Source organism: Triticum aestivum, chromosome 5D (genome assembly GCF_018294505.1).
Source record: "Triticum aestivum cultivar Chinese Spring chromosome 5D, IWGSC CS RefSeq v2.1, whole genome shotgun sequence".
NCBI classification, from domain to species: domain Eukaryota; kingdom Viridiplantae; phylum Streptophyta; class Magnoliopsida; order Poales; family Poaceae; genus Triticum; species Triticum aestivum.
Window position 1 is genome coordinate 326,558,028 of NC_057808.1, and position 7,993 is coordinate 326,566,020.

The window sequence follows — 7,993 nt, forward strand, 5'->3', positions numbered from 1 at the left end:
AATTTGTTTGCTCGTTGAACCTGCCTGATGGGGGGCATGTCCTAGTCCGAAAGGCACTCATTCTGGCACAGTGTGATTTTTAACAGCCAGCACGAACACCCCTTGTATGTCACGTCGCGGAAAGAGAAAGGGAGCGTGCAGTCAATGAGCAAACAAATTGTAACTGTAATTGTAATATAAAATCCCCGCTAAGCGCTAAGAGGACAAGACCCCAGTTCGCCAAGATTTTGGTATAGGGGTGGGCGAAGAGACGATGATGGAAGATTATATGTAAAACAAACAAATGGTTTTCACCTTCATGAACACACGAACGCAACTCATTATAAATCAAACCAATTACTACCCAAATTTACGATGAGCTAGTGGATTCATGTTTTAACTTTCTATTACTTCCTATGTAATAGTACAAATTAGCAAGGGTAACTGGTAAAAACAAAATAGTATATAGAAATTAATTCTATCTAAATCAAAGATGTGGATTCCCCCGAAAATAACTGTCGATTGAAGGAGATCAGGAGACTTTTCGCAGAGAGAGAGAGAGACTAACCGAAGAAATTCAAGCCCTGTCGCGTGTGTCGATCGAGCGCAGACTGAATTTGGGGAACTGAGGTGCTAGCGTTAGGGCACAGCCGCATGCCGCCATCGCTCAATTGCCCTAGCCCTAAGGACAGCGCCACAAACTGTGCGAGGAGAAAGCAAACGACTGGAAAATAAAACTTTATTTTTGTAGTCCAACGGGTAAAAAAAACAAAGAAATCCCAACCACCATGCACTTGTGCGATAGCTATCTCGCTTCACGCGAGATGGAACCTGCTCTCGCTTCAGGCGCAGTTCGAGAGGGCCGGCCCATAGCGACTCGATCGAGTAAGGTTCGTTCGCTACAGGTTTCCTTCGGGTTTTTTGTTTTTGTGTTTTTTGTGTTTCTTTTTATTTTTTTTCCACCGGTTTTCTTCGGTTTTTTATTATACCTTTAGTTTTATTTTGTTTTTCACAGGTTTTTTGTTTTTGTGGTTCTTTTTGTTTTTCTACCGGTTTTCTTTGGTTTTTATATTATAACTTTAGTTTTATTTTGTTTTTCAGGGGTTTTTTGTTTTTGTGTTTTTGGTGGTTCTCTTCATTTTCCACCGGTTTTCTTTGGTTTTTTATTATAACTGTAGTTCTATTTTGTTTTTCACACGTTTTTTCATTTCTTCTCGGTTTTCACAGAATATTTTCAATGGTTTTCTTTGTTTCTTTCCTGTTTTTTTTTTCTTTTTTGCATCTTTTTTCTTCGCTTTTCTTGTTCCCTTTCTTGGGTTTTCTTTCGTTTCTTTATTGGTTTCCTTTTGTTTGTTCTTTGTTTCCTCATCTATAAGCAAACACTTAGAAATTTTCATACAGTTCGTCTTCGATCCCTCCGACGACGCCGCCAGGCTACCCCTCTGCCCCGTCGTCGCCCTGCCTTCGACGCTGTCGCCGCGCTGCACCTGCCCCGAGCCCTCGTCGCCGCGCGCGCCCCTGCCCCGACGCCGTCGCCGCGCCGCCCCTGCCCCGAGCCCTCGACGCCGTCACCGCACGCTCCTCGTCGTCGTCGCCCAGCGCCCCTGCCCCCGACCACGCCGTCGCCGCGCCGGCCCCTGCCCCGCGCCCGAGCCCCTGATACGTCTCCAACGTATCTATAATTTATGAAGTGTTCATGTTGTTTTAATATCATTCTTGAATGTTTTACAATCATTTTATAGCAACTTTATATCATTTTTTGGGACTAACCTATTGACCTAGCGCCCAATGCCAGTTGCTGTTTTTGCTTGTTTTTTACATCGCAGGAAATCAATATCAAACGGAGTCCAAACACCGTGAAACTTTTTGGAGATTTTTTATGGACTAGAACACCCAGGATGGGCCAGAGCAGCACCTCGGGGGCGCCCCGAGGGGGGGCACAACCCACCAAGGCGCGCCTGGGGGCCCAGGCGCGCCCAGGTGGGTTGTGCCCACCTCGGTGGCCTCCCGCACCCCCTCTTTACTCTATAAATTCACAAATATTTCGAAAACCCTCGGGGTTAACCTAGATCAGAAGTTCCGCCGCTGCAAGGCTCTTTAGCCACCGAAAACCAATCTAGACACTTTACGGCACCCTGCCGGAGGGGGAATCATCTCCGGTTGCCATCTTCATCATCCCGGCGGCCACCGCGATGAGGAGGGAGTAGTCCACCCTCGGGGCTGAGGGTTTGTACCAGTAGCTATGTGTTTAACCTCTCTCTCTCTCGTGTTCTTGAGATGTCATGATCTTGATGTATCGCGGGCTTTGTTAATATAGTCGGATCATATGGTGTTTTCCCCTCTCTATCTTGTGATGAATTGAGTTTTCCCTTTGAGATTTCGTTGTTATCGGATTGAGTACTTTTATGGATTTGAGAGCACTTGATATATGTCTTGCAATTAAATACTCGTGGTGACAATGGGGTATCGTATTGATTCACCTGATATATGTTTTGGCACTCAACTCGCGGATTTCCAAGGTGACATTGGGGTAATCTATGCATAGAGGTTGATGCATGTTCTTGTCTTTGTTTCTCTGGTAGAAATCTTGGGGCACTCTTTGAAGTTCTTCGTTGGATTGAGTACTATGAATATGAATTTGCTTTGGTGTTATTTTAGTACGAACTCTAGGATAGATCGAATGGAAAGAATAGCTTTATATTAATTTAGTACGAACTCTTGAATAGATCGAATAGAAAGAATAGCTTTGAGGTGGTTTCGTACCCTACAAACAATTTATTCTTATGTTCTCCGTTAGATAGGAACTTTGGAGTGATTCTTCATCGCACTTTGAGGGATGGTTATATGATCCAATTATATTAGCATTGTTGAGAGATTGCACTAGCGAAAGTACGGACCCTAGGCCTCATTTTTAAGCATTGAATACCGTTTTTGTGCCCGTTTACTATTTGCTACCTTGCTGTTTTTATTTATTCAGATTATAAAAATATATTTCTACCATCCATATTACACTTTTATCACCATCTCTTCGCCGAACTAGTTCACCTATACAATTTGCCATTGTATTGGGTGTGTTGGGGACACAAGAGATTTCTTGTATTTGGTTGCAGGGTCATTTGAGAGAGACCATCTTCATCCTACACCTCTCATGGATTGATAAACCTTAGGTCATCCACTTGAGGGAAAATGGCTACTGTCCTACAAAACTCTGCGCTTGGAGGCCCAACACGTGTCTACAAGAATAAAGTTGCATAGTAGACATCAAGCTCTTTTCTGGCGCCGTCGCCGGGGATGTGAGTGCTTGAAGGTATATCTTTATATCTTGCAATTGAATATTTTAGTTTCTTGGTTTATCACTAGTTTGGTTTATAAGGAAAACTACATAAAAATGGAATTGAGGTTGCATCATATCATTGATCATCTTTATAATATCTTTCTTGAAAATGATGGTTCGGAAAATTGTGCTCAATTGTTAGAAGAAGAAGTCAATAAAATGTTTGGCACAAAATATTTTAATGATGAGCATGATTGTAATGTTGTTAGTATGAATTCTTTGAATATCCATGATGCTAATGATATGCAAAGCTACAAGCTTGGGGATGCTATATTTGATGAACATGATATTTTTACTCCCCCAAGTTTTGATGAGAAAATTTATTATGATGAAAGCATGCCTCCTATTTATGATGATTATATTGATGAAAGTGGGTTTAGAAGAGTGTCAACTCTAGGTACTAATGATCCCACTATTTTGGAGGGTGTTGAATATTGTTGTAATAATTATGAAAGTGGATTTGGAGAGGTCATGACTTTATTTAGTGATGAATCCACTATTTCGGAAGAGGCTTCAATTGACTATGATAACAAAGTTGCTATCTATGATGATTATGGTGATGACATGTATGCAATAAAGAATAATTATAAGCATGAAACTTTTCATCATGATTTTAATTTTCAATCCCATGATAGTTACTTTGTTGAGTTTGCTCCCATTACTATTCATGAGAATAAATTTGCTTATTTGGAGAGTAGTAAAAATTCTATGCTTGTGGGTCATGAAAAGAATGCTTTATGTGATAGTTATATTGTTGAATTCATTCATGATGCTACTGAAAATTATAATGAGGGAGGAACTCATGCTTGTAGGAATTGCAATAATATCAAATTTCCTCTCTATGTTTTGAAAGTTTTGAAGTTATGCTTGTTTTGCCTTCCTATGCTAGTTGATTCTTGTTCCCATTAGTTGTTTGATCACAAAATCACTATGCATAGGAAGTGGGTTAGACTTAAATGTGCTTGCCATGTGATTCATGATGGTCTTGTTATGTTTTAATTCTTTACTTTTATGTGAGCATCGTTGAACTCATCATGCCTAGCTAAAAGGCATTAAAGGAAAGCGCTTGTTGGGAGACAACCCAACACTTTTACCTACTGTTTTTGTGTGTTCACATTATTATGCTACTGTACTAATCATGTTTTATTGTTTTTATTTCAATAAAGTGCCAAGTAAAGCCTTTGGGATCGTGTTGGGTGTTAGTTGATTTGATCTTGCCGAAAAACAGAAACTTATGCTCTCACGAAAATAATTCTCATTTTTAACAGAAGCGTGATTTTGAGTTGATTCTTTTTGAAGAAGATTAATATACAAATTGCTCACGTGGTTCTAATATTTCAGAATTTTTGGAGTAGCAGAAGTATGGTTATTCTGCAGATCATTACAGACTCTTCTATTGTTGATAGATTCTGTTTTCGATGCATAGTTTGCTTGTTTTCTAGTTTCTATGGCTTATATTTCTCAATATAAATTGTGGAAATGGTATGATACAGTAAGAATTGTGTGGAAACAATTATGAATCTTATCTTTGACAGTACCAAATTGAAATGGTTTTGCTCTTTATCATACTAACCTATCTCACGAAGTTCCGTTAAGTTTTGTGTGATTGAAGTTTTCAAGTTTTGGGTGAGATGTCGATATGAGGAGAATAAGGAGTGACAAGACCCTAAGCTTGGGGATGCCCAAGGCACCCCAAGGTGATATTCAAGGAAGATCCAAGCAACTAAGCTTGGGGATGCCCCAGAAGGCATCCCCTCTTTCGTCTCCAACATTATCGGTAACCTCACTTGGAGCTATGTTTTCATTCGTCACATGATATGTGTTTTACTTGGATCATCATTTTATTTTGTTTTGATTTTCTTTCTGTTATTTAGAATAATATTTTGCATCTTTATTTTCAATAAAAATGTCAATTATAGTCTTTGTCATGCTTATTTTGCAAGTCTACATGTTGTTGTTTCAAAACAGAAAGTTTACCGCTGTTGCAAAAATTCCCTAGAAAGGTCAGAATATGATAAAATGTTGAAACTTTTTGCACAATAAGCTCTGATAAATTTTCTACAGTGTGTTAAATTTTCATAATGTTTGGAGTTGAATAAGTATTGATACTCTTGCATTCTTTACAGACTGTACTGTTTTGGCAGATTACTGTTATGTTTGCATTGTTTACATATGTTTGCTTGTTTAATGATTCTATTTGAGAATAGGAGTATTAAATATGCAGAGGCATTTAGTATGCAATGTTGGATAATAATTTTAGTGTTTTGCTACAGTAGAGAATGATAAAGTTTTTGCATTGGTTTATACTAACTTATTTCATGAGTTCTTGTTGAGTTTTGTGTGGATGAAGTTTTTAAGATTTAGGGAAACCGTGATATAAAAGGAATTAAGGTGTGACGCCCCCGATTTGACCGTACACTAATCATACACGCAACGTGTACGATCAAGATCAGGGACTCACGGGAAGATATCACAACACAACTCTAAAAATAACAATAAGTCATACAAGCAGTAATACAAGCCAGGGGCCTCGAGCGCTTGAATACAAGTGCTCGATCATAGACGAGTCAGCGGAAGCAACAATATCTGAGTACAGACATAAGTTAAACAAGTTTGCCTTAAGAAGTCTAGCACAAAAGTAGCAACGATCGAAGAGGCAAGGCCTCCTGCCTGGGACCTCCTAACTACTCCTCAAAGCCGAACTCCATGTAGAATCATCCTCGGGATCTCTAGCTCCTGGACTCCAGCATCTGGTTGCGACAACCAAGTATAGAAAGGGGAAAAGAGGGAGAAAAGCAACCGTGAGTACTCATCCAAAGTACTCGCAAGCAAGGAGCTATACTACATATGCATGGGTATATGTGTAAAGGGCCATATCAGTGGACTGAACTACAGAATGCCAGAATAAGAGGGGATAGCTAATCCTGTCGAAGACTACGCTTCTGGCCACCTCCATCTTGCAGCATGTAGAAGAGAGTAGATTGAAGTCCTCCAAGTAGCATCGTATAGCATAATCCTACCCGGCGATCCCCTCCTCGTCGCCCTGTTAGAGAGCGATCACCGGGTTGTATCTGGCACTTGGAAGGGTGTGTTTTATTAAGTATCCGGTTCTAGTTGTTATAAGGTCAAGGTACAACTCCGGGTCGTCCTTTACCGAGGGACACAGCTATTCGAATAGATAAACTTCCCTGCAGGGGTGCACCACATAACCCAACACGCTCGATCCCATTTGGCCGGACACACTTTTCTGGGTCATGCCCGGCCTCGGAAGATCAACACGTCGCAGCCCCACCTAGGCACAATAGAGAGGTCAGCACGCCGGTATAAATCCTATGGCGCAGGGGTCTGGGCCCATCGCCCATTGCACACCTGCACGTTGCGAACGCGGCCGAAAGCAGACCTAGCCTAGTAGGCGTTCCAGTCCAATCCGGTGCGCGCCACTCAGTCGCTGACGTCACGAAGGCTTCGGCTGATACCACGACGTCGAGTGCCCATAACTGTTCCCACGTAGTTGGTTAGTGCGTATAGACCAAATGGCCAGACTTAGATCAAATACCAAGATCTCGTTAAGCGTGTTAAGTATCCGCGAAGTGACCAGGGCCAGGCCCACCTCTCTCCTAGGTGGTCTCAACCTGCCCTGTCGCTCCGCCACAAAGTAACAGTCGGGGGCCGTCAGGAACCCAGGCCCACCTTTACCGGGATGGAGCCACCTGTCCTTTCAGCCCCCTCATCAGAATCACTTGCGGGTACTCAACGAGCCGACCCGACTTTAGTCACTACATGTGTCATGTATATAAAGTATATAGTATATACCCGTGATCACCTCCCGAAGTGATCACGGCCCAGTAGTATAGCATGGCAGACAGACAAGAGTGTAGGGCCACTAATGGAACACTAGCATCCTATACTAAGCAGTAGGATAGCAGGTAAGGGTAACAACTGTAGCAACAATGACAGGCTATGCAACAGAATAGGATTGACCGAAATCAGTAACATGCTACACTACTCTAATGCAAGCAGTATAGAGAAGAATAGGCGATATCTGGTGATCAAGGGGGGGCTTGCCTGGTTGCTCTGGCAAGGAGGGATCGTCAACACTGTAGTCGAACTGGGGGTCGCCGGCAGTCTCTGGGTCTACCGGAAAGAAGTAACGGAGGGGAAACACAATAAATAACAGAGCAATCAAAGCCTCACAAAGTGTAACATGGCAATACGCCGTCTAGAGGTGACCTAACGCAGTAATAGGTGATACTGGTGAAGTGGGGAAAACATCCGCGAAAGAATCCCCGGTGTTTCGCGTTTTCGGACAGATGAATCGGAGAGGAAAGTTGCGTGTTTGCTATGCTAGGGATGTGTGGCGGACGAACGGGCTGTGTATTCGGATTCGTCACGTCCTTCTGAGCAACTTTCATATAGAAAACATTTTCATCTGAGCTACGGATTATTTTATATTAATTTTCCAAAGTTTTTAAATGATTTTCTAATTTTCTGGAATTGTTTTAAATTCGAATATTAAATTCTAAAGTGCAGTCAACCCAGCCAACCTAGTCAACTTTTGACTAGTCAATAGGACAATGTGGCCCACATGTCATTGTCACATAAATTAACTAGTGTCTAGATTAAAATGAGACCACGTGCCATTGCTTTATATTAAACTAAACTAGCACTAGGGTTAGTTCT